Here is a 27,560-nt window from a genome sequence, read left to right on the forward strand (position 1 = left end):
ATATGTTTTGGAAGTATCTTATTAAATAAAAAATGAAAGGGAGAGAGTTTCTAATTAATTTATGTCAATTTGCACTTTTCTTTCTCCTCCTCAAACACTTGTAAAGTATTTTCATGTATGTTGTGGCAATATTTCTTTAAAGAGGCAGGTATTAGCATCATGTACCTGCTGTGAACCATGTTTATGTACCACATTGTTGATTTGGGAGATAGTGAAAAGCTTCAACTCTTTCATCTAGTTTGAAAATATAAACTACATGAGTTTTGCATTTTCAATTGAATCCTTTCTGAAGATGGATAATGAAATCTGAAAAATCTAACAGTTTGTAGTGCCTCCAGCACCAAGAATTTCAGATAGGAGATCATCAACCTATGTATCTATAAAGAACAGTCTAAATTATGATTAAATGTGCTATAGAACTTGAAACAAAACACACTTTATACTTTATTAATTATTTGTGAAACAATCTAACATATTTCTTTGTGATTTATTTTGTGGGTTTCTTTCTTTCACCAACAGTTGAATGTAATTGGTAAAATGTTAGTCCAAAACTGTAATGTCAGCATTTCTGCTTAATGATAGAAGCACAGTTGACAAATTGGAATAATAAAATTCAGCAAATAAATATTTGTAATAGTTATTTTCCTTTTACTAGATACCAGCTCTTCTAGCTGCATGTAACTCACAGCTAGTTTAAATCTCACAATTTTAAAACAATTTTTAATCTCATGTGTTTTGAAATACCTGAAAAGGCTTTGAATCCTGCCACACTGAATCCTTTGACATTCTGCAGAGGAAGCATGAATTAATCATTGAGTTTATCCAGCAAGAGAAGATGCATCTTACTAATTCCATGAGCTCCCAAACAGCAAGCATGCACACACACACACACACACACACACACACACACACACACACACACACAAACACACACTCATACACACGCTGTTTCTAAGGCTATAACTCGTGAAAACATTCCTACAACTTTCATATTGCTGCTTGCTCTGTTCTTGGTCTCAGAATTCTAACAGTTGATAGAACATGGTTGAAATCTACCCTTGTGCATTGTTGATTTTGCTTTTACACTGTCAGAAAACTTAACGATGAGTATTTGATAATAGTAAAACCAAGTGTGCCAAGGATTACTGTGTACTTTTTGAAAGGGTGTTCAAGAAATGTTTTGGTTGTTATAAATTAATATTTTATTTAAAAATCTGAATTATTTTTTAAAATATTTATTTTTATTGCAAAGTCAGATATACAGAGAGGAGGAGAGACAGAGAGAAAGATCTTCTATCCAATGATTCACTCCCCAAGGAATTGCAACAGCCAATGCTGGGCTGAGCCGAAGCCAGGAGCCCTGATCCTATTCTGGGTCTCCCACAAGGGTGCAGGGTCCCAAAGTTGCAGGGTCCCAAAGTTTCAGGCCACAAGCATGGAGCTAGATGGGAAGCTGGGCTGCCAGCATTAGAACCGGCACCCATATGGGATCCTGGTATGTACAAGGCAAGGACTTTAGCTGCTAGACCACAGCGCTGGGCCCCCCAAATCCTAAATTATTATATGCATTTGAAAACATTAAACACTCTCATTGGGGAGTGAAGAGGTAATTCCAGTATTGCTCAGATCAATTTAAAATGGAGATACATGTGTTAAACAACAAGTGATGACTTTTCATTGTTTCCTGACTGCCCTGAATGAGAGGTTTTATATGAACAGTTAGTTATCCCATACAGCAGTGCAGTTAGGGATTGATTTTGGCAGCTTTTTTCTTTGTGTTTTTTTTTTTTAATTTGATTCAGTCTCTCCCACACCCTTCCCACTTTGCTTCACTGGTTTGTAAGGAGCTTAAGACAATAGTCCTTGTCATTTAACATTTTGGTAGCACTCTATGCAGGAAGGGAATTTTGAGTGAAGTACATACAACATATGTTGATGATATAGATCATTTCTTCAGGCAGGGATATAAAGTTTCATTGAAAAGATGGAATTTGCAAAGAGCAAAATATGTGAACCTACTCTTGCTAACTCTTTTGAAGGAGCAGTTAGCAGTGCTATGGATGAGGTCAGGAGATGGACATTTCTTCTCAAATGAGCTAATTACTCAACTTTGCTTGTCCATGAATTGGGGCATTTAGGCTAGTTGGCTGTTACTTTCTATCCTAAGACTTATTCTGTTTTAGTGAAGAGCAAAATGATTTTTTGTAGTAATTTTCTGTGCCAGTTAACATTTAATTTAAATCCCTAGAATAGGGTCTCTTCAAGATGAAATTGTAAGATAGTATCCATAAAATTAACTGCAGTCTAGTATCTGTACTTCTAATGATTTAAAAAAAGATTTTATTAGATCAGAAATTGATTATTTTGTTTATTTGTTTATTTTTCATTCATTTATTTGCAAAGCTGATTAACAGAGGAATATACAATCATGGAGGGAGAGGAGGATAAGAGAGAGAGTGAGAAAGTGAGAGAGCAACAGAGAGAGAGAAAGAGAGAGAGAATCTTTCATTTGCTCACTCATTTATCAAATGGTTGCAGAGAGCAGAACTGAATCGATCCAATGCCAGGAACCAAGAGCTTCTCCCATATGGGTGCTGGGATGCACGCCACTGGCCCATCGTTCACTGCTTTGTCAGGTGCGTTAGCAGGGAGCTGGATGGGAAGTGGAACAGCCAGGTCTCAGAGCAGTACCATGTGAAATGCCAGTGCCACAAGTTCCCTGTGTCACAATGTTGGGCCCAAGAATTTGAAATTTAATGTCATTTACTTATTGTTTACTTAATTTTAGTAAACTTATATTTTTCCTCTTTGCTTTGGATCTTTATTGTAGGTAGTAAATTATTCACTTGTATAATTTTTTATGAATAATGACCAATCCATATAAAATTCTTTTGCCTTTTGTTTCTAATGTTCATTTGCCTTTTGACCCTAGCAGTGTTCCCAGCCTCATGTATCTAGAAGGGAAGAGCAGATAATGCGTTATTTCATTGTATGGTTATACCACAAAATCCACTAACAGTGTTGATAATGATGTGAAAGTACTGCTATTTGAATACCCTTCATGTCATATATTTTCTATTTATTTTGCAGGACATCGCTAGAGACTAATCAGAGAATTTTTACTCAGCTAAACAGGTAGGAGAAATATTTTTGACAATTATGTTTATTATAGCTATGTTTCAAAAATTTACCACTTCTCTTAGTGACTGTAGGTAGACTTGAAGGATGCTTTTTCTAAATAAGTGAAAACTATACATTTAACTGGTGTAACTGGTAATTATCCAAAAAACAGTGTTTGCAAGTTTAAAATTTTTCTCCGTGCTAATAGAGATTTTAATTTTGAATTTGCCACTTGAATTTAAGGTGTACACAATTTATTTTAACTGTGCTATACACACTTTCTATATATTAGGAAAGTATTTTAAGGCATATAAAAAACATCTAATATGTAACTCCAATGTATATTGTTAGAAACTGAGAGATGCCATCTATCAAGTTTTAATATTGTTGATAACCTAAACATATAATTTTAAAGAAAAACTAAAGTAGCCATACATATAATTAGTCATCAATTAATAATATACATGTTAATTTGGAGAGATTTACTTGAGCATTCATTTAATGCAGTGTAGAAAATGTGGCCCTGTTCTTGATTAGGGAGTATGTGAAGGTAAATTTAGAATTTCTAGTCTAATATGTGCTTCTTTAATAATAACTTAATTATAGCTATTACAAACCAAATTGTTTAATTGTGGCAAATCATGAAAATTTTTTTGGATGTAGGTCAATCCACACATCCACATCCTCTTTATTAACTCAGGACGAATTGCTCAGTGTTTGAACAGAGCAAAACAGGATAGACTAGAGATAGAAAACAAAACATCAGAGGCAGAAACACCACGAAAATCCAGTTCTGGGGTGATTGCAAGGGCTGACGATCGCATGGCTTTCTACCTTGGTTGAGGATCTCGTTGGCTTTGCTTATGTTGTTGAGAAGAGTCCCCTCACTTTGTGGTTGATTTATCATGTGCCTCTGGGATGTTCAGTTTCCCAGTTTACAAAGTGCTGTAGTAACATCATTCTTGTTAAGTGAGTGAATGTAGGGCTGTGTAATGAAAGTGTCACTTCTTGAGTCTCCTATGGAAAGAATAAGTTATTTTTTTATAATCTAGTTGAATGGTGAAACAGTAGGCCTTAGATCATGAATAGGCAATAATTCTTTCTGTAGCTCTGGGTGATGCCAAATAAAGTATATTTCGCTTGTATTACCTGCAGAAAAAAAAAAACATGCTTTATTTTTCTAGCTATTGAATCATAGGTTTCATCCTTATACCTCTTTACTTTGAAACATTGGCTGATTTACTGATCAGTGGCCAAGATTTTATGATTCTGTTTATTCTTTTTGTATCGTTCGCTGTACTTTCAGATAAGCCTTTATCTTCAGTGAAGAATGAGAAATCAGAATGCATGAATTGGTTGCAATTGTTTGTCATTAAATTATAACAAATTTGCAAAAAGTTTGGAAAATGCTTACTGTGAAAAAATCTTTATGAATTCAAAATTTTTTCAAAAATAAATATATTTAACTCCATTTTCCCATTAAATTATTTTAAATACCTTGGTACTATGCCACTTGATAAAAACTGTTGTTTATTGGTGTAAATTTAGTACAATTAGAATTGCATCTAGTTAGAGAAAAATTGTTTTAGTCTGATTTCTACTAGAATTTTCTTTTTAATAACCTGATATATTTGCATTTATATTATGATCTTTTTCCTTTTCTAAAATTTAATTACTAAAATTGATAATTATTCACCTTAGAGTAGATATGTTTTATTCTCTTAATATACATTTCTTTACTCTTGGGAGATTGGAATCTCAAATATATAAAATAATAACTATAAGTACTACTTTCATCAATGGTAACTACTCTAAAATCTTAGTGTTCATTTTCCCAAAGTTGTTAATAATATATGCAAGTATCACTATACCATCAATATATGTATGTAAATACAAGCCTTTTATACTCTATGAAGGAGTCCATGTTTTTTTCCTTTTTCATTTCACTCACAGAAATCTTGCTAAGTCAATACATGTTGTCTATTTCATCCGTTTTAATAACAGTAAATTTGGCAGTATTTGTGAGTGTATCATTATTTATCTCATATGCCTACCAAAATATTTTTTAAACAAGAACTCAAAAATAGAAGTAGCATTGCCTTAGATACATTTTTTTTTTGGCAAACATACAAAGAAAAAAATCACCATTTGCACAATAAATGAAGAAATTAAAAGTGACAAATGTGCTACACTAAGGAAGTATAGAAAAAAAGGGTTAGATATCTATACACCAATGTTATATTAAAAGAATATTTTAAAACACTTCAGTATCTGTGCTGTGGGTATAAAAAACTGAAAATGTAACAATCTCTTCAAGATTAACCCAAAGTGATGGTTCCTTCTACAAGTATGCCTAGTCTCTTCTCTTCATTTCCTCCTGTCCCAGTTGTCTTAGATCTCCATGGCATTTCAAGGAAAAGTAGGTCTTATCGCATCATGTCACATAGAAAAATTCTTATCTTTTTGTTTTCCTTGCTGGGCTATTAACCTCTGGTGTATAATGACTATGTCATTCAGTTTTGCAACTCACAGATGCAGAATAACTATCCCTTTAATTAAATCAGACTTAAGTTTGAGAAAAAGGAGTAATCAAATAGAACTGTTTAAATCGTACAAAAATGTTTTAAGGTGACATTCCACGCCAATTATCCCTGAAATAAATCATAATCAATTCTTAAGATGGCTGATGCAATTTAAGCATGTAATTTTTTTATATAAAGTAAAAATTGTTTTAAATTTAATCTTAATGATTGCTTGTGATATTCCTGCTGAAAATTGCACCTAGAAAACAAATAGTTCACAGAAAATGGTTGTAAAATGTGTGGTATTAAATTACGAGATATGTTACTTCACATAAATCTAAAAACACATGATCAATTTCAAGCACATTATATTCAAGCAAACGATTATTTTTGTTAATACTGTAGGAAAATTAGCTCCTCTAAAAATGTAGTTATTTACTTTAAAAAACAGCAACAGCATGTCAAGAAACAATGTTCCATGTAAAATCGACTAGAAGAGAGTATTGTTATAAGCATTTTTTTACATACATGAAGTAAATTGCCACTCATGTTATTTGAATCTCTTTTTCTCAAGTAACAAAGATAATTGTTTCAAGTTTGCATCATTCTTGAAAAAATCGCTGTTTCTACCTTTGTGTGAATTCAATGGCACAGTACATTTAAAATATGATGAATAGATGTACCAAGTCTACTTTTGTTATTGTATTAAGAATAATTTAAAAATCTCTCAAAAATAAATACCATCTTTGGTACACACATATCATGACTTTCATAACTCATTAGTTTCCTAGCTAATTGCTGTAGTTTTTACTGAGCAAGTCATGAAGTCTTAGGGAAGGTTGCTCAATCCTTTTTAAGATTCTGTCAATTTATTACTACTTTTTTTATAGCTGGGTGCAGATTTTTGTAACCCAGATTTGAAATTTGTTTTTTTTTTAAGATTTATTTATTTATTGGAAAGTCAGATATACAGAGAGGAGGAGAGACAGAAAGGAAGATCTCCCGTCCCATGATTCACTCCCCAAGTGAGCTCAACGGCCAATGCTATGCCGATCTGAAGCCAGGATCCAGGAACTTCTTCCGGGTTTCCCGCATGGGTACAGGGTCCCAAAGCTCTGGGGCATCCTTGACTGCTTTCCCAGGCCACAAGCACGGAGCTGGATGGGAAGTGGAGCTGCCAGGATCAGAACCAGCGCCCATATGGGATCCCGGCATGTTCAAGGCGAGGACTTTAGCTGCTAGGCCTGACTGGTGGGCCCTGAAATTCTGTTTTAAATGTAAGCCTCAACAATAGCTGTTTCTAAAGTTCTGCTTCTCTCATTATCATTTATTTGATTAGGGTTAAAATGTAAGGGACACTAAGGTTCATGCATGTGACATGACACAATCTAACATAACAAATTCTAAGTAAAAGAAAATTGTTATTGACAAAGGAACAATCTAAATCTGGTTTATGAGGCTACTCTAACTAATTGGGTTCAATTTTCTAACCAATGGGTTAGCTCAGTTCCCAAAGCTCCCTAAAGGATTAGGAAATAGAATATCCACAATTTCATTGGTCAGCCAATGAATGAATCACAAACCTCTGGGATAAACAGAGACTTCCTCCTCCATATTACACTTTTTCATAAAAAAAATTAGGGAGAGCCATAATTGTGACACATCAATCTGGAGATTTAACCAAATAATCCTGCCTCTGTGTTCCCAAAGACAAAAGAGTACAAGGGAGAGACCAGGACTGAGCCAACTAAGTTCAAATGGCATTGCTGAAACGTTAGATAATACAAAAGAATGTTTTGGAAAATTATGTGTGTTTGATGCAGACACTTAAGACATCCCCTGAAACACATCCCTCTGTGCCAACTCTACTCCCGGTTTCCTGTCCCCGTCCCGCTAGTGTGCACAGTGTTAAAGGAGGGATTACTCAAATGCTTGTGTTCCTGCCACCTCCAAAGTGATCCAGATAGTTTGAGCCTCAGACTTCAGGCCAGAACAGCCTCTGTTTGACTCAGATCCACAAATAATCTTATGTTATAAATGTACAATCTTCTTTGTACTGAAGCTATTTTAAAATATTCTCATTAATCATGAATAGAATGGTGAATAACTATAACTGATCTGGAGGGTGTCAGATCATCAGGCAGATCATATCATCCATGTATATCTTGCCACAATGTCTTTGTTGACTAAGCAAAGACCTATGCATGCCTGGAAGATCTGCTGTTGCTTTCATTCTGTATAAAATCACACTTCCCTTTTATAGACACATCATTTGCTATACTGACACATAATTCGCAGCACTTAATAGTACGTATTTCCAGTTGTTCACACATCCCTCTGCCTTACTAGAACTGGGAAATCTAGAGGCCAGACGCAGTATCTTGAACACATTTTTTTTAAAATAATCATCAAGGTTGAGGTACTTTTCACATATATCACAAAATTCTCTTCACAGAACCAGTTCAAAGTAAATTTTCAATGTAATTCCCTGGAACCATCAGCTGTTTCAGAATATATTTAATACAAATAAGGACATTTTCTGCATCATAACAATCGAATTGACAGCGTCAGGATCTATAGAATGAATTATCTTTCTTGGACTGATTTTATATTTCAAAATGCAAATCATAATGATGGTATCATGACCCCTCCAGAAGAGGCACTAGAAAGCTTAGTTCCTTTTTTCTTGAAATGTGAGGACACAGTAAGAAAATCATCTTCCTCAAATCAGAACAAGGGTTCTCTTTAGGGAATCTGATCTCCTGTTAAGTTGATCTTTGATTTTCCAACCTCTAAATTGTAAGAAATAAGCAACTCTTACTTAAGGCAGCAAGCTCGTGATTCTGTATTATGACTGTATTGAGATCATTGGGAATAATACTGGCACATTATTACCATCTAATCTCAATCAATATTAATCGCTTGTTCAAGTATGTTCCACTCATTGTATCCTTTGAATTTAGTTATTCCTTTATCAATGATACACCGTGTTTACAAGTTACATTTTGTTGGTCTTGGTGTAGAAAAGTTCTTCAGATTTTTCTTGAGTTTTGTATTTCTGACATTTTCGAAAATGACACACTAGTTACTGTCTAGATGAATTTAAATTGTATTTGTCTGATGTAGGGACGATATTTCAGGCAAATTTAGATTGAATAGCAAAGACCGTGTTGGTCATAGAAGTGATGTTCAATAAACACAAATTGAGGAATGAATTACGGATTGAGGTCATGTACGTAATGCTGGTATTCCCAGTCACCTGGCTAAGGCTTTTGTCAACTGTTTAAATCATACCACACATGTCTGAACTAATGGGAAACCCTTAAAACCCAGACACTGGGGTTCCAGTGTAGGAGTATTGATGTCCATTCCATAATCCATGTAGCAAGCATGAATGAGCTGGCCAGTGACAAGTCACACTCAACTTTGTAGAGAAATGCTTCCTAAGGCAAGGTCTGTAGATTGCTTCTAGCTCACATGTAATTTCTAGCTTTTGAAGATATAAAGAGAGAAAACAGAATAGGAATGTAAAGGCTTACACTTCTGCAATTTGATAGATTTCTATTATTTCTTCTGAATCTAATACATCAATAATTATCTTCAAATTTATCCATTCATTTTAATAACTGTCATTGCATTAGTTTTAATAATTACTGCTCCATGTGGATTGATTATTTTCTATTTATTTATGGAAATAATTTAAAGTGGGATACATGTGACAAATAACGTAATGAAATTGAAGAATGGGTTAAGATATGCCCAGTTCCTACAGTGGAGAAATGCAAAACTTAGGTAGAGTAAAATATAACAGTATATGTGTTTGTGTAAAATATATGCACTTGCAAGAATGCTCAAGATTGTGCTTTTGTGTGTATGCATATGAAAATAGAGGCTAATATAAGTGTGGAAATCTGTGGCCTTGCATTTCTGTGTGTCTAAGAATCTATATAGTCAATCAGTAAAGCTGTGAACTATTAATTATAACTCCAGTGTCTTTAACTTAGAAGAACTTAGATATGCTGCTTTAGTTATTATTTTCTTTTGTAACACAAATTTAATCCAGGCTTCCTCAAGTTTCAACTGACAGTAAAGTTCATGCATTGAACGCTAAGTGATCTTGACTGCTCCAACATCTGATTTCACTACAGAAGTAAACTTTGGTACTAGTTTTGGGACATATCTTACACAGAACATGCTCTTGTGCTCCCTTCATTTCTTTAACTCAAAGACACACCATTTCTTACCTCAACCACCACAAAGTTATTATCCCTATTGCTACAAGATCACAGCCAGATAGTAGCCAAAGTGACTGTTCCCAATTTTATATGATGGAGTCAATGCATAGCTTCCAGGATGCTTACATCAAGATAAAAAGGTAAAAACTAAAGAGAGATTGGTGAAACAATACAGTGAACGTAAGAAATGAAAGGGGAAACATACTCAGAATGAGAAAGAATTAAGCCATTTCAATGTTTGTGGAAAAGGAATTTAAAATATAAGTTTATTTTGGTACAAAAAAGTTTGAATTCATGCAGTTTTGACATAGTGTAAGTTCTTTATGAAATTTATGAGGAATATATATATGTATATTATTTTTAAAGTTTAATTATATAGGCAGTCTTCAATCTCAGTAACAAAGCTCAGTTCAAGCCATATTTGTGAAGCACCTGTCTGAATAGACAATGAATTTAGGGATTAAGCAATAAATCATAACGACTTGGCCCAACATGGCCACCATATTTTGAATGTGATAAATAAGGAGCAGAATTCAATGTGACTGGTGGAGAGAATCACTGGGATCTTTACAGGCAAAGAGGGAAGATGACAAATAAGCTTCCAAGATTTCTTTGAGGATATGATTCTATCAAATGAATTGATGAATACTAAACTAGTTTTAAATGGATAGGGAAGAGAACAGACTGAAAGTCACATTTCTGCAGGAGGTTCCTTGGCACAAAATGTTAAGTTGAACCTTGAGACTTACATGGTAAGTGAGTCTGAATCTTAACTCTACTTCCAATCCAGTTTCCAGCTAAGACACCTGGGATAAAACAGATGATGGTTCAAGGATGTAGGACATTGGCACCATGTGGGTATCAGGATGAGTTTCTTGGTTCTGGTTTCATCCTGGCACAAACCTAGCTATCATAGGTGTATAGGAAAGTAGGAGGTGAACCAGTAGTTGAAAAAATACTTCACCTCCCCTTCTTTCCCTCTCCCCTCCCCTTTCCTTCATTTCCTTCCCCCTTTTCCCCCTTTCCCTTCCTTTTTCTTTTCTCCTGCTCCCCCTCTGCTTCTGTTCTCTCTCACTTCTCTGCTCCCCAATCATACTGCATTTCAAATAAATGAATATAAAGAAAGCCAGTTCATTCCAGGGACTGTATGTTATTGTTGACACTAAACATTAATTATAACTTCTAAAAGTAAATATTGTTCAAATCAAAGAATTGTTTCACTAAAGGTAAGACCAATTATGACTTTAAGCAACTCTAAAAAGTGGGACCAAGCAGAAGGATAGAAGCATAAAAGAGCCTGGTGCCTGGGGGTTATTGGCAAATTTTCAGTTCTTTAATGATGAGTAAAAAATCTTTGAGAGAGGAAGATGAGCTGAGAATATAGACAGATAAAGCAAAAGATAGAGAACTTTATTTGCAATATCAAATGCTCTGACTGTATCTGTTCGTAAAAGGCATGTGGCTTGTAAAATCTGTGTTATAGAGTTTGATTCTGAGTGCAGAGGAGATTGAACATATGCATGGTAATTCTCATGAGCTGGCTATTTAGCTTATCATGACAAAAATAAACTAACAAAAATTAATGAAGACCTACTTACATCTATGAAGAAAGAAAGGATTCAGCATAGGGTGAGATGTTGGTGCCCAGATTCAAGAGTCATTTGAAAGCAAAACCAGTACAACCAACTTTATTACTTAATGGACAGTGGGAGTAATCACAATTTGAAGGGAAAGAAAAGAATGAACAATTATGTTCATGACTTCTGTTTTTACATGAAGAGATAATTAAGTTAATGTCTTTATAGGAATACAATAAAGTGTAAAGTGGAGAGAGCTAAAAGAATGTCTTGCTTTATATAGTAAATCTAAGGTACTGAGGGGCCAGCATTGTGGCATAATGCAAGCAAAGCCAGCACCTGTGCTGCCATCATCCCATATGGTCACAGGTTTGTGTTCCAGATGCTGCACTTCTGATCCAGCTACCTGTTAATGGTCTGGGACAAGCAGCAGAAGATGGCACGTGTGCCTGGATCTTTTCTGACTATATGGGAAACCCATATGAAGTTTTTAACTGCTGCCTTCAGTCTGCTCCATTGCCTGCTAATGCCAACATTTATAGAGGGAAATTTCATTCCCAAGTCTGTGGCACTATCAAGTAAATAAATAAAACTTTTAACAAAAGATATTTAAGAGGAGTGCACATCAAAGCAAAAGAAATATATGTATGTGTTTTGTATGTAAGTATTTACAATACCATGTTTGGATACATATCAAAAGTTCCATCTGCTGCACAGTGTAGTGTAAAAGATTTCTTTATCATTAACTTAGTGCTGTCACGTTAATGTGTTGCTTGAATAAATCATCTGAAACTCTTGTAATTCATTCCACATTTCAAAACTGATCATGGATAGTGAATGCTGTAGTTTGTAACTGGATTCAGACATGTGCAAGCATAATGTATTTCTACTACCAAAGCAGTAAAAGAGAAAACGGTGCCAATGACATGCCTGAACTTGTTTTGGTTTCAATTACCTGGATTACTGTGCCTGTTTTACTTCATAATTGTCTTTTGTTACTCCCTGCCTTGGGCATGTTTCCATTTTATACTATTATTAGAAAGAAAAATTTACTTCCATTTTTGGTGTCTCCATTAAAAAAAAGAAACATAAAAAGACACTTTACCATTCAGAGTACTAACATTTTCTAAGCCTATATTTAGACTATATTTTCTAGACCACATTTTCTAAGACTGTGTTTAGACTGCAGGACATTGAGCACAGGAGAAATAACTAACTAATGTTCTCTTGCTGTCATCAGTTACCTCTGTTTTTACAATGAATATAAGTGACTCAGTTTTATCAACATGATCTTTGAGCATCTCTTTATTTAAGACATACAAAGAAACCAAAAACATTCTGGGATTCTCTATATGTTTGCATTAATGTTGTCAATGTGAACTTATCTGCCAGTTCAAACACTGGGAGTGACACCCAAAATAGATCAGAGTTAATTGAAAGAGAAGATTTATGCCTTGGTTCTGCAAACACACCTTAGCTTTGTGCCTTAAACTCTGAATGTTTCAAATAGATAAAGACCTAAGATGAAGACCTTTCCAATATTCTGCTTTCCAATAAAAAAAATCAATTAAAAAGACACCTTTTATTATGAAAATCAAAAATATAAGGTTTAAGAAATAATTTTCTAAAACAAAATAAAGAATACCCAGATCTTGATATTTGTTGTATTTATGTCAATTGTGGTTTTGGAAAATCCAGTCTACATTTTGACTGACAAATACTTAATCCATTAGCATTCAAATATGAGCGCAATAACATGATCAAAGGTGTTTCCATCATTTTTGCTTTTGACTGAAATTTTTGTTGCTGTTGTTTCAGTAACTTCCTTAAATTCATTTTGCTTACAGAGTGAAGTTTTTCATTTTGCTTACAGTGTGAAGTTTCCAATGACCTAATTTGATCACAACATATTTTCCTACATTAGCTCATCAGAAAGAATGCCAATGACAGAAATACAAATGGGGATAAATTAAATTAAATACCTCAGCTTAACAGCATATTGCTCAACTCCTATTACATTTAGTGTTACCTCATATGATTTGGTATGATTGAGAAGAAAATCATTTCATTCTCCATGCTATAAAACAAAGTCAAAAACAGCTAGGGGAAATGACCACACAAAGAAATTTAATCTAAGAAAATTCTTTTTCCTTGAGAACTAAATAGGTTTAAGACAGCTACTAAAAATCTTATAAAATATGCTACAGATCAAGGTTCCAATCTGATGATTACTGCTTAATTATTAGTGTAGTCTCTGTGTAATCCATACCCATAAGAGAATATGAGGCTGAATATCACAAAGATGAATCAATTGCACAGACTAGAAATTTTCTAGGACTCATTATTTCACACATTCTGCAATATTTCGTCCTCATCATGATATTATTTGAGTATATCAGTGAGCGTGACTAGAAACAAAACCTAGTGCACCCATTTGATAATAGCTTTTACCTAATGCACAGTGTCAGAAAATTTGCTTTCATTGTCCTTGTCATTTAAAACTACATGTATTGCCAAATATCCAATTCCTAAAAACACAAAGTATTTTATAAGTCATTTGTTTACTGATTAAAAAAAACTTTTTAATCACAATCAAGATTAGCTTCTTTCCATTTGAGATAGTTTTAAGATCTGAAATTATGCATGAGCACATTCCGTGTGTTGGTGCTTTATTATGCCAAACCCTCACCTCCAAATTGCCCTTGTGCCCACCCCCCTTCCCTCTTTCACAAGGAATTTCTAATCCAGAGTCCTCCTACAGTTTTGCATTTCGTAGGGCCAATACACAATGAGATTCCTTGGAAGTTTTTTTAAATTATTTAGGGAAGATATTTAATCTTTTTTTTAAAAAAAGCAAAGATATCTCCCTCCTGGCTTCTAAACCATCAGATATAGTTCTCAGCGGAACAGGGCAATGGTGCGGGGAAAATGTGAATTGTTCAAATTACTATTAAAGAATTATGAAGAATTCTATCACCCAAGACTGATGGTTTCAGGTTTCTTATTAATTTTCTTGATTGACTGATTGATTCGATTTGAAATGCAGAGGAGGAAAGAGAATGAGAAAGAGAAATAGAGACTTGAGGCAGCAGGGTGCATCCACATACTGGCCCATTCGTCCAATTTCCTGCATTGGCTGGAATTGGGACTTTCTGTGCAACTGTCCTCTACTTTTATGAGTTTTACATATAAAGAAAAGAAGGATTTGCTTCTGTTAAGAATTATTCGGAAAATATTTGCAAGAGTCCTGAATCCAGTTTATTGAAACACATCTTTGAGTATCTAAAAATAAATTGCTCCTTACTTCAAATACTTGCATAGTATTCCTGCTTAAATTTTTTGAGGGGCAGGAAGTTGATGTAGTGTTTATGTCACTACTTTGAATGCTGCATCCCACATCAGAGAGCCTAGTGATGAGTTCTAGGTTCATTTCCAATTCCAACTTCTTGCTAAGTACTTCCTGGAAGTCAGCAGGTTGTGCCTTAGCAAATTGGTCCCCTGCTAGCCATGTGGAAGATCTTAATTGATTCTGAACTGATTCTAGACTCTTGAACTCAACCCTACCCAGCTACAACTGTTATGGAAATTCAGGGAGTGAACCAGTCGATGGAGGATTTTTCTCTCTGTACCTGTCTCTTACTCTCTGTATATCATTTTGCATAGATAGATAGATAGATGATAGATCGATAGATATGGATATATAAAGAAAAACTTGCAATTGTTGGTGTCAAGAGCACATCAGAGTATGAACGTTTTGGGCAACTTACGTATATATGGAGAATTTATGCATTCATTGTAGAGATGACAAGTTTTAGGAATACTTGACAGCAAGTTGCATTAAGAAAAGCAAATATTGGGCCCAGCGCGGTGGCGCAAGTGGTTAAAGATCCTTGCCTTGCACGCCCGGGATCCCATATGGGCGCCAGTTCTAATCCCGGCAGCCCCGCTTCCCTTCCAGCTCCCTGCCTGTGGCCCAGGAAAGCAGTCAAGGACGGCCCAAGGCTTTGGGAACCTGCACCCGCGTGGGAGACCCGGAAGAGGCTCCTGGCTTGGGATCGGCATAGTATAGGCCCGTTGCGCTCACTTGGGGAGTGAATCATCGGATGGAAGATCTTCCTCTCTGTCTCTCCTCTATATCCGCCTTTCCAATAAAAAATAATAAAAATAAATCTTTAAAAAAAAAAGAAAAGCAAATATTATCTTTTAAAAAATCCAACTTTTATTCTGTTTTCAATATTTATCTATTTTTATTTGAAAGGTAGATTTTAGAGAGAAGGAGGTACACAGAGAGAGGGATCTTTATCCTCAGTTCACTTTTCAAAGAACTGCAATGATTAGAGCTGTGCTGCTCTGAACCAGGATGCTGGAGCTTCTTCTTGGTCTCCCACTTGGGTGTAGGGGCCCAAGTACTTGGACCATCTTTCACTTTTTTCACAGATACATTAACAGGGAGCAGAATCAGAACTGAGGCAGCCAGGATTCAAGCTGGCACCCCTATGGGATGGTGGCACCGCAGGTGCAGGCTTAACTTGCTACACCATGGTGCCAGCCCCCAACCTTTCTTCTTAGAGTTCATTTTATATTTTCATATTTTGGCTATTTATTATCATGATAAATTGTGAGGCTTCCAAATTTACTTATCTTTTGTCAGTGTTGGAAATTCCAAAGATGCTGGTTTCTGAGTATTTGGTAAGCATAAAACATTCATAATGTATTTTGAAACTGTTTTTTGCATTTATACCAGCTAGTGAACATTTAAAATGTTTTATACTATTTTTATAATAATCCTTTTGGCTTCCGGGGTTCTTTGATTTGCCTTGAGTCCAATACTACCACAGTACTATGCTTGTAGTACAGTTCTGACCATATTATGCACAGAATTTCAGAGATACCTGGTATCTATCAAATGAATGTTAAATTCGTGTTCTGGATTACTGTCCCTTTAATAGCCTTTTGCTAATGTTACTTCTCTCTGCTAATCTCTAAACTCTTCCACAGAACCCTATATTTTGTCAAATTTCAATACTCTTCAAATCCATTCTAACTGTAACCTCTTTCTGTTCCATTTCAGCTATCTGAAAATCCAATCTATGTTTTAATATATATGACTTCCAATTCTGTGACATCATCACCTAGTATTGCAGTTAGTTTTCTTAACTTGTACCTGAAGAGTCACAAAAAAAGATTTTAGAAAAGACCCTTCAAAGTGTCTTTCATAGTTGTAAGTAATGAAAGTCAGTAAGGTTACATTCAAGTTTGATGTTTCAAAATAATATCAGAAATTTACATGGATATTTGTAAGACTTGGCTTGGGAATAGCTAAATCATGTGAATAGTAAGTATTTTGATCAATTTAAGACTATTGAAAGTAATTTATATATTCTTATATCCTGTTTAAGTGTGCATTTAAATTAATTCAAAATGTTACAATTTACTTGGCATAACTGTTCCTAAGCAGTAAACAATAAGCTCTGTTTAGCAGCAAGGATATGTGTGTTTCACTTTTCTTAATTTCTATCTGACAATCATATGTTGCTCCCCCCCAAAAAAATTGAGAATATAATAATCAAGATATGCACTCAATTTACATGTAGATAATGTTGATATGTGATAGAGCAATTCATTTGATAAACGTATCTACTGGCTTTATTTATTCATATTTGTCTGTAACTTCAAAACTCAAAAGAAATTAGGTTTTATATTTTCCTCTTTGCATTTGCAAGTATCAATGGTCTTATTTGAATGTATGTTTATGTTTACATTTATATTTAATTTGTATGTATGTTTTAACATAATACCTGTTTATCAGCAAATTACATTGTTCCTTTCTTTGATAATTACTGTGCTTGTTGGAGGGCAGGGAGACATATATAAGTTATATATATATAGGACATCAACTAGAGAGTGTTAGGATTTTTTAAAAATTTTTCTTTGAAGATACCCTTTGAATTAGACTAAATATTCCTCTAGTATAGCTGTGGTAGTTTTAAATGGTTTATAATTTATGATAGTAGACAAAGAAAATACTATTGGTGATTTAGATGCATTTAGAATAAAAATTGAATTAGATGAGATTCTCAGATTTTAAAATGAGTTACGATCCACATTTATTAATGACATTGATTTATGAAACATAATTTTTGGTTAACTCTGTGCTGAAGAGAAATTATTTTTTTATTATTCACTTTAATACATGTGAAATAAATGGCATAATCTTTCTGGAAGGAAATGAATTTGGTTTCCTGATTAGCCACTTTAGTTTTAGAGTCTAAACTCTTATATCACACAGTTCAATTCCAATAGTCTTCAGATAATATCAATAGTGTAACATTTAACTTATCAAAATAGAGACATTAACACCCACATTTTTAATTTTTTGACTTTATACTGGATCCATTAAAGCTAAGGATCAAAGCTCCTTTTTTTTTCCTTTTTTAAGGAAAGGAAGAAAGAAAAAGTGTATATGAGGAAAGGGGGGGAAAATTGAGTCTGAATTTAAATACCAAACATTCTCACCCCAGGTTTTAGTTTTGTTTTGCTATGTTTTATTTTGTTTTCTGTAACTCAAATTTGAAGCAAAAATGAATCTGGGCAAATCTAACTGCTGTGTGATGTCTTTTTTTTTTTTTTTTATAAATTTCTACCTTGTTTTGCTAGCGTTCTATGGTCTGTTTCTTTTAAACTTCCACTCTTTCTATATACTCTTTTTTTCCAACATCTTTTTCCTTCATCGTGTCACGCATATTCATAATGAAATCTAATAATGAGGGCTCCACATAACCTAATAGTTTTTACTTCTTGGTATGAGGACACACAGAAAAAACGATTCTGCTTTCTTAGCACCATCATGTAAGAAACTGTGGTAGGTGAGATCTGAGTAAATGTTCTTTACATGTATAAATTTTTTCTCATGTAATCATCAGTACTAGTCTGGAGTGAGTTCACCTATTTACTTACCTTTCAAGATGTTGATTGTTAGAATCTTTCCCTGCTTTTTAGGAAAGTGAGTTTCATCTTTCAATTATGTTCTAATTTTTGCATTCCATACCACTGCAGATTATTTTTACTTCATCAAGAAAAATGATATTAGGTAGGAAATAAACCATAGTGTCATGGGACATAGGAGATATAGATAAGGCCGAAGCATAGTCCTTTGGACAATGCAAAATCACCAAATATTTAAAAAGTTCACTTTTTTCAGTGCTGTAGTTTTGGCATTGAGCTATCTGCTTTAATCATTGAATGCATTTCTTATGGAAGGAAAGAGGATTCCAACTAACCAGAGCAAAGCAAATAAGAAGGCTTTCAAAATGAATGGGACATTCATGTAGAATCTGTATGGAGTGACTCCATACTTACTCATCTCCAAGGATGGTGTCTTTTGGCCAAAACTGCTATCCTCTGCCTGGAAATGCTAACTGAGATCATAAGACAAAACTAAACATTGCCCTGTTCATAGTGAGGGGAATGTGAAATAGCCCTCATAAAATGAATTTCATGAATATAATTATGTGCAATTTTGCTGAGGGAAAAAACAAGACTCATTACTACACTAAGCAATTATTTGAGTTTCCGCACTGATATATTTAGAGTACTAAAGAGAGGATTTTGTATGGTCAGTTCCAGGTAAATAGATGCCTTTGCATTTCTGAATTTGGACTTTCATTAAAACACTACTGAGGTGAATATAGGTTAATAAAAGAGACATTACATTTTTAACCATTTTAAATTATTTTAATAAATTAATATTTTATCAAGGTACATTCCACAGGCGTGCTCATATCACAGCTTATCTTTCATGTTGGCATTAGTATGTTATTTTTAAAATTAAGAGCTGAAAAATAGAAAATATAACTTCAAAGGAACATAGGGTTGAAGTAGGGAGAAGACATGGTTAGTTGGCTGGAATTCCCTTGAAGTAGTGCTATGTTCTCAGCTTTTCCTATGAAAATTGCTTAAAAAATAAATAGTAACTCTATGGCCTATGTAGAAATAGATAATACTTCCATTTGGATTTTTAAAAATCATTATTCCGGGACTATTCCTACAATGCTAACATGAACACGAATCATGGAATAAACCCATTATCATAATGATCCTCTTAGAAGATACACTAGAAAACAATGATACAGCAGAAAACACATTCCATATGAATTTCTGTTATGGGTTGAGGATTGTCCAGTCCACAGGCCATATAAGCTGATGACATCATTTGGTCTGCCCCTGCTAAGTTATCCATAAATAGGACTCGAAATTAAATAAATTTATAGCAGGCTAATTTTTAAGTTGATAACTATGTATGACCCCACAAATGATGGCACCGATATCTAAAAGGACCTTGGCAGAAAAATTATTCCACATCTCTGGAGGATTTTAAACTTCTGCTGCATTTTTAGTGAGTGATCATATTTCTCAATCCCCTACATGTATTCTGAACAAAGCTAAGACTATGCTTCCTTTTGAGTACTGGATAGGCCACATTTTACTAATCATATTAGACATCTAAGTTCAGGGGTCAATCTTGTGGAGTAGCAGATAACTAGTGCGTAGCATAACAGAGCACAAGTTCAAGTGCTGGTTGTTCCATTTCTGATTCCCTCCCCGATACTGTGCCTAGGAAAGTAGCTGAAACTGCCTTAGTGACTTGGGTCCCTGCCACCAGGGTGGAAAACTTGAATAAGATTGGCTGTTGTGAGTATTGAGTGAATCAATGCATGGAAGATCTCTCTGTACTTTTCCAAAAGAAATTTTAAATTTACGAATTATTAAAATTATCAATGTTGATAGTAACCATATAAACACATTTATTATGTGCGGCTCTCCAAAGATAGTACCTATGCAAAAGTGGTAGGATAAGCAGATTAAGATGTGACAGGATTAAAATTAAGATGTAACAGGATTAAGATGTAACAATTAAGATGTGACAGGATAGAGTTCCACAAACACAAGACCACAATAGGTCCAGAAAAATTGAAAACACATCCATAGAAGCATCTACTGAGTCTCTTGTTAGTATTTTGTCCTCTTGGGATCATTTATCAGTAATGTCTGAAATGTTAGTTACAATTAAAGAAAAAACAGAAGTATTATGCTTTGGAGTTTAAAATGTCACTTTTCAAAAGACTGTCAAAATGACTAATCTGGCGCATTCTCAGGGATGCAGTTACGCACCGGTCACCCGGGAGGCATGTGGCATTGTTACTGATTGCAAACTTGATCAACCAATTTCACCTTGTTTGGTTTGAAAGAATGTAAAGAATTAGAATGAAAAACATTTCTTTGAGAAATCTAAAAACAATGTACTAAAGAAGTATTAAAGCTGTCTTTTTTTGCCAAATTTCTGTTTTTGAGGGAGTAGAGAGGTTAGAAGTGATGTGTAATAGTTCACGTTTAGTGTCTGCAATGTAAGACAGGAGTTTGGTGCATACTTTGTATAATTTAAGCTGTTTACAACTCTCCTCATGGCTGTCAAAGAGATTTCTATACAAAAGGATATGTTTGGAAATTCAAAAATTTTATATACAATAATTTTGCTTTTATGAATACCATGTAACCAATATTAAATTTCATTTAAAAAGTTACAGTTTCTAACACATTTTCATTGTTGGAAAAGTATGAAGAAAATGCTTTTTGAATTTAGAAATAGGTAAGAATATACAGCACTGCAATTTTTGTGACTGCGAACTGCACTGCAATTGATGAAAAGTTTTGAGTGCTTGCTGTATTTTAGTACTGATTTTTGTCCTAGTAAAAGTTAGTGAGGTAATTAACATAGTAGATCTCAGCTATGTTTTGATGTAATTATGCAAATGTCTTTAAAACACATGAAAGAACCTTAATAATAAAAAGCCATTATCCAGGAAATGCCATTACTGATAAAGTAGCTGAGAGGAGATGGAGCCTAATGATGGTGGCAGGAATGAACTAATGTTTGATGGAAGTAGTGGAATTACAACACTGAGGATTATGTGGAATTCTGTTAGTGAGGTGAGGGTTAAAGTGGAAGTGACTCATGAATGAAAGGACACAGTTTCCAGTGGGTGTGACCTTGGATGAGACCATAGGAAAGTGAAACTGAAGTATTACTTTGTAATTTGCAGCAGAGAAGTTTGGATGAGAAGTCATATTTCAATGTGTGGCTTTCATTTCCAGAAAGAAAAGTTTGTGTTTCGTGCGCTTTGAAGTTAAAACATGTCATTGATATTTAGGGAAGTTGTACTGAACTAAAAACATATAAAGTAGATCAGTTCAAAAATGACACTCAATGCTTGGGTGACAGTTGGAGGACAGAAAAAAGGAGAAGAGGAAACCTTCACCTGTCAATCCACAGGAAATGCCTCCAGGAGTGCAGGTGTGAAGAGAGTTAAACTTCACGTTAGTAATCATTAGAATGGTGTGAGGGTAGACGGTACCTGAACAATTTAATTTACAATAACATTGTATATCTTCATTATAATTTTATAGTCATCCTCCTTGCTATGATTGTTGATGTACATCCATGAGCAAACCAGGTTGCCGGTAATTTATCCTATCTTTCAGTTAAAGGCATTATTGAAAATCTCCACAGCACCCCTGTATAAAAAAGACCACATATCGTTAGAAATCTACTAAGAATGCACATTCTGGATTATTTTCCTGTAGCATCAGAACTTGATGAAACAGACTCATGCTGGCAGTTTATTCCCATTATGAAAGTGCTGTTTGAGATTATTGACAAAGATTCATGATCTATCTGATGCTTGGAATGAAAACTTCTATCATGGAACTTGAATGGGTGCCATGATTCCAAGCGTTGTTATGAATATGTCTATTAAGTAACTGAACTGATCTTCCATGAGTAATATATCTTCCATGTGTAGTATAAAAGAAAGGTCAGGAGACAGAAAAAATGGTAAAATAGCAGAATTTATTTTTCAGTTGTTAATCAATTAATGATTTTAAGTTTTTCCCTTTTTTTAAGATTTATTTAACTGGAAAGGCAGATCAGATTTATAGCAAGGAGAGACAGAAGTATCTTCTGTGCACAGGCTCCCTGCAAAAATGGCCACAACAGCTGAAGCTGAGCTGATCCAAAGCCAGGAACCAGGACCCTGCTTTTGGTCTCCCACAAAGGCACAAGATCCCAGGACTTGGACCATGCTTGCCCAGGCCATAACGAATGAACTAGATGGAAAGTAGAGCAACCAGGACATGAACCAGTACCTATATGAGGTACTCGTGCTTGTAAGGTGAGGAATTAGTCATTGGGCCATTGCACTGGGACCCATCTTAAATTTTTCACACGTTCTGTAGATCTATAAAACATGGGCTCCAAATTAAAATGATAGAAAATCTTATGAGGACACAAAGTTATTTCTGAAATGACTCTTATGAATGACAAAAATGTTTTTCTATTTTTAAAATATCAAATACATTATTATCAATGACAATGCCATGTATGATCTGTGAAATGAAAACCAGTGGAAAAAAAATGGTAACACTATTACTATATGGAGATACCTTCCTGGCTTTATGAACGTGGCAAGTTTCTTATATTGTGTTTCTGCTGTTCACCTGTTCATTTGCTGGGAATGGAATTGAGGAAAGAGAAAGGTAGAGAAGGAAAAATGATTATCTACTTAGAATTGAATATATATGAAATATATCAAACCCGTTCCGTTGATAGTAACCCAATCTTTAAAAAGTAAAATAAAATTGGATGGAAGTGGCCTTCTTGAGCAGCATCAGGCTTAAGCTGCTGTTAGTTATGCTGGCATCCCATAGTGAGTACTAAGAGTAAACACTTCCACTTCCCATCCAACTCCCTGAAATGCATCTGGGAATGGAGTGAAAGATGGCTCAAATACTTGGGACCTTGCCAAACAAACAGGGATCCCAGATGGGTCTCTCCCAGCAATAGCCTTCATTTGAGGGGTGAAACACTGAATGGAAGATCTTTTTTCTCCCTGTCTTTCCCATCACCACACCCTCCATTTCATGTAAAGCAAATAAATCTTCTAAAAAGGTAAAGCCAGATTAAGCAAAGAGCCTTATAAATCATGCATTATCTTTTGATATAGTCTGCACTGACAAAGCAAGTCATCATAGGATGATTTTCTTTTGTGTCAATCAAATAAATTGCTTCAGCAGCATTCCTTCTTGATCAATTACATGTTCCTGGTTGTCTAACAGATTTCTTCACATCAATAATATGATGATCATAATAACCAAATCAAAGTGATTGCTTTAGATAGGCCTTTTCCTCTTGAACATTTAGACAATGTTACTCCAACTCTCTAAATCATTAGTATATTTTTATCAGTTACATCTCTTGGGAAAGAATGTTCTGGACATAATAGATATTTACAGGTTATATTGCTGAACTAAAATTAACTTGACATTGTTAATCAAGTTTAGAGATGTTAGTTAACTTCTGTGTTGGTTTTATTTATCATGAAGCAAGTAGCAGTCTGAACCTTGTGTTTACAATTTCTATTTTATGAAGATGCTAGAGTTACCTTTAAAAATCTCTAAGAATATGCCCAGAGAAAGCATAGTGTTTTCATTTTGTAAAACTTTGCTTTTTGAGTAAGACTTACATAAAGAAAAACTATTAAAAGTTTTTATAATTATCATAGGTAGTCTAACCAGTCTTGGCTTTAAAAAAAAATCTAACAAAACTTGAAGAAAATAGTAGACTAAAACCATAAACAAATAAACAGAATTTGTTGTTTGAAGTCATTTTATTTATTTTTCTGCAGATAAAATGATAATTAAAGCATAATCACCAATAAGGGAATTGTTTACCTAAAAAAAGAAACAAATTTTTTTATTTACTGGTGGAGCGAATATTGCAAAGAAGTTTATATAAGAAAACCAAGATCAAAAATGTATAGATGTACCCAGTTCCCAGGGGAAGGCAACACGGGGTTCCTTAACACTAAAAATAGCTAATTATTTGTAAGACATACAGAAGCATTTAGTAAGCTGTTTTTCCTTGACTTTTGATGGCAATCTCAGAAAACTAACACTGCTACACAGATAAATACAATGGTACTCTGGGAATTTTACTAAAATTAAAACATATTGACTCAAAGTACAGAGACGGAGAAGTGACAACAGTAGATTATATCGAAGAGGAAGTTGAAGTAGCTATTTCAGACAACTTTAAAATAGATCTGTTTATAGAAATTCTGTCTATGTATGACATGTGTTTGGTGGAGTGATTAAGAGAAACCCTGGACTCGTCATATCCCACAGCAGAGAGGTTGGGGTTGAAGTCTGGCTCTGCTCTGACCTTGTCTTCCTGCTGTTCCTGCCTGTACACGTCCTGGGCAGCAGCGGCTCAGGGCTCATGTAGCCGAGGCCCTACCAACTGGAGAGCCAGGCTGAGTTTGCAGTCCCTGGCTTCTGAAAGCTCCCATTCAGCTTGACCTGTGGGCATTTGTGAAGTGGAATCAGTGGATGGGTTCTCTCTCTCTCTCTCTCTCTCTCTCTCTCTCTCTCTGTCTCTCACTATCCCTCTCTCTTATTTTAAAATAAATAATTTAAGATTTTAAAAAATTATGTGTTGAGTTAATGCAAGTTGGCCTAGATTAAAATTTCTCTGATAATCATTCATGTAAATAATTTCCTTCAATTTGTTAAGTTAAAATAAGTAAGTCAATATGAGAAATTCTATAATTTTTCACTAGGTTCAACATTCCATGCTATACCTCAAGTTTTATTGCATATCAGAAAATGAATCCTAGTTTTTAAGCTTGAAAAATATGGATATCTCCATGATATATGAAAAGAAAACAAAATTAGAAAAGAATTTCCATGAATACAAGGCGAATTTTTTTTTATATCTGGTCAAGCACTTATGATAAAGATCTTCCAAGTACCCTGATCATCATGAGGAAGCTACTAATATTTTTTAATTGCCCATTTATTTCTACTAATCATAGGATGTGTGGAGAAGTGTCTCTAAACACTAAATCATTGCAAATTTCTAGAATTGTTTACATATTTTTATTTTGGAAAGCATAAAGAGACAGAAAGATGACTGACCTTCAAGTTACAGAGAACTGGTCAATTTGCTCTCATTGACCAAATTCCTACAGTAGCCAATCCCAGGCCACGTAGAAGTTAGGACCTGGGAGCTCCATCTGGGTTTCCAAGATGGGGAGCAAGTCCTCAGGTATGTGTGCCATCAGTTGCTGTGTGCTAACATGCACATTAGCAGCAAGCTTTATGGGAAGCAAAGGAGTGAAGCAAGTCATTCTCATGAGATGCTGACATCTTAAAGAATGAGTTATATGCCTTCCCCTAATTCATTTTTTGTGGGCATTTTTGTTCAATTTATTTAGGCTTATGACTTTTTGTCAATGATTAAATGCTTTTTTCGTTTTGTTTTGTTTTGTTTTTCTATAAGCCCCCTTTTCCCATAAACCTATGTATGGCAGGGAAAATGCCTTAGAAAACAATTGGAGGAGTCAGCATCTTGGCTCAATGGGTTCATCCTCTGCCTGCAAGTCCATTGTATCATACGGCCACCAGTTAAAGGTGGGTGGTGCATGACTGAACTCCAGCACCTGAAGATCTTTGCCAAGAGTTGAAGGGATTGCTTTACAAATCAGAGAAATTGGTAATGAAAAAGAATGATTATAAAAATGCATTTTTTTAAGCCTTAGAATGTTAGATAGACTTGTAGCACTAACAAATGCCATTGACCATTTATTCCCACAAATATATATGTCATCGGAGGGAGGCTTCAGTATTTGTTTGTTTATATTCTGGGTCAATTTTCTATTCTCATGCAGTCATACAATATTACTTAAGTTTATGGTAGAAATGAAAAATGTCCTTTCTTGCTTCTGCAAATATGCCTAATTATCCAAATTATTTTAAATTTTGATACAATTTGTTAACCTATAATTCTTCAAGAAGTAGAATCGGCAGTTGTTAGTAATATGCATCTGTGGTTAATTAGTTCTGCTGTTTGATTCTTAGAGCTAATGAAGTCAAATTTGTGTTGGAGCCCTGTGTGGGCTGGTTAAATTTTGCCTCCTTCTTGGCTCATGGACCATGGTTCATTCTCAGGTCAAGGATCTCATAGCTGCGTCCCACTGACCCTATGGGAAACTGGGCAAAGGAAATAAAAGTCAAGAGAAAACCTGAAACAGATCTTCAACTCTACATTATCTCTGTTAAAGTGTTTTCAGTAATGTTCATGCATGAGAAGAATTTATTACAGATTGAGATGAGGTAAAAAAAAAAACTCCTTCCCACATTTTGAGTTTTCTTCAGTTGATGATAAGTGTATTTGTAGGGGATGTCTAACGGAAAACACTCCACAAACTAGCACATGTTCCTAGCTCTGAACAACTGGGGAATAAGACAAAGGATGGAGGAGAAAAGGCAAATGTAAAATCAAAATGTGATATTCACTATAAATTATAGTGGATGATGTAATTTAGATACATAGGTAAATAGATTTCCAAAAGCTAGCAATAGAATCAAGACATGTACACAGACATTCAGATAGGGAAACCTGAATCTCCCTAGTAGGATCAACCTCATTTTGCTATCTGATAACTATTCTGTTGGAAGATCATTATTCAGAAGGAAGGAAGGTTAAAGAAGATTTATCCTGACATGAACCATTTTTAAAATTCTTACAAACATTAAGAATTATTTTTATTTAATTTTAAAGGCAGACTTACAAAGAAAAAAGGAGAGACTTAAAGACAGAGACCACTCATCCCATAGTCCATGCCCTCAGATAATGGCCAGAACTCAGCTAGTTCAAAAGTAAGATCTTCTTCCAGATTTCCTACAAGGGTGGAAGGCACAAGAATTTGAGCCATCCTTTTCTGCTTTCTCAGGCTATTGGCAGAGAGATGAATAGAAAGTGAATCAGCGAGGACTTGAACCAGTAGCCATATGGGATACTGACACTGCAGGCAAAGTCATAACTTGCTACTAGTCCTACAAGCATTTAGATTACATTAGCCCACTGTTAATGTAAGACTAAATGGGAGAAGAGACAGGTCTACATTTTCACATAGGAAAAAGAACATCAGAAATGAAAATAACTCTAGTGATCCCTATTTTCCCTATATAGTATAACATGATATTTGGGA

At 34.7% G+C, this 27,560-nt stretch overlaps 1 long non-coding RNA gene across 2 annotated transcripts in view; it reads left to right on the forward strand.

Annotated features, from left to right (window-relative positions):
- LOC121156762 overlaps positions 1 to 27,560 on the forward strand; it is a 246,426-nt gene that overhangs the window by 204,525 nt on the left and 14,341 nt on the right. For both annotated transcript variants that reach the window (XR_005883920.1, XR_005883921.1), the window contains exon 6: positions 3,091 to 3,135. This is a non-coding gene — a long non-coding RNA (uncharacterized LOC121156762). The remainder of the gene's footprint in view (positions 1 to 3,090; positions 3,136 to 27,560) is intronic.

The sequence above is a fragment of the Ochotona curzoniae genome, unplaced genomic scaffold (genome assembly GCF_017591425.1).
Source record: "Ochotona curzoniae isolate NIBS_2020 unplaced genomic scaffold, NIBS_Ocur_1.0 contig_3498, whole genome shotgun sequence".
In the NCBI taxonomy this organism is placed as follows: domain Eukaryota; kingdom Metazoa; phylum Chordata; class Mammalia; order Lagomorpha; family Ochotonidae; genus Ochotona; species Ochotona curzoniae.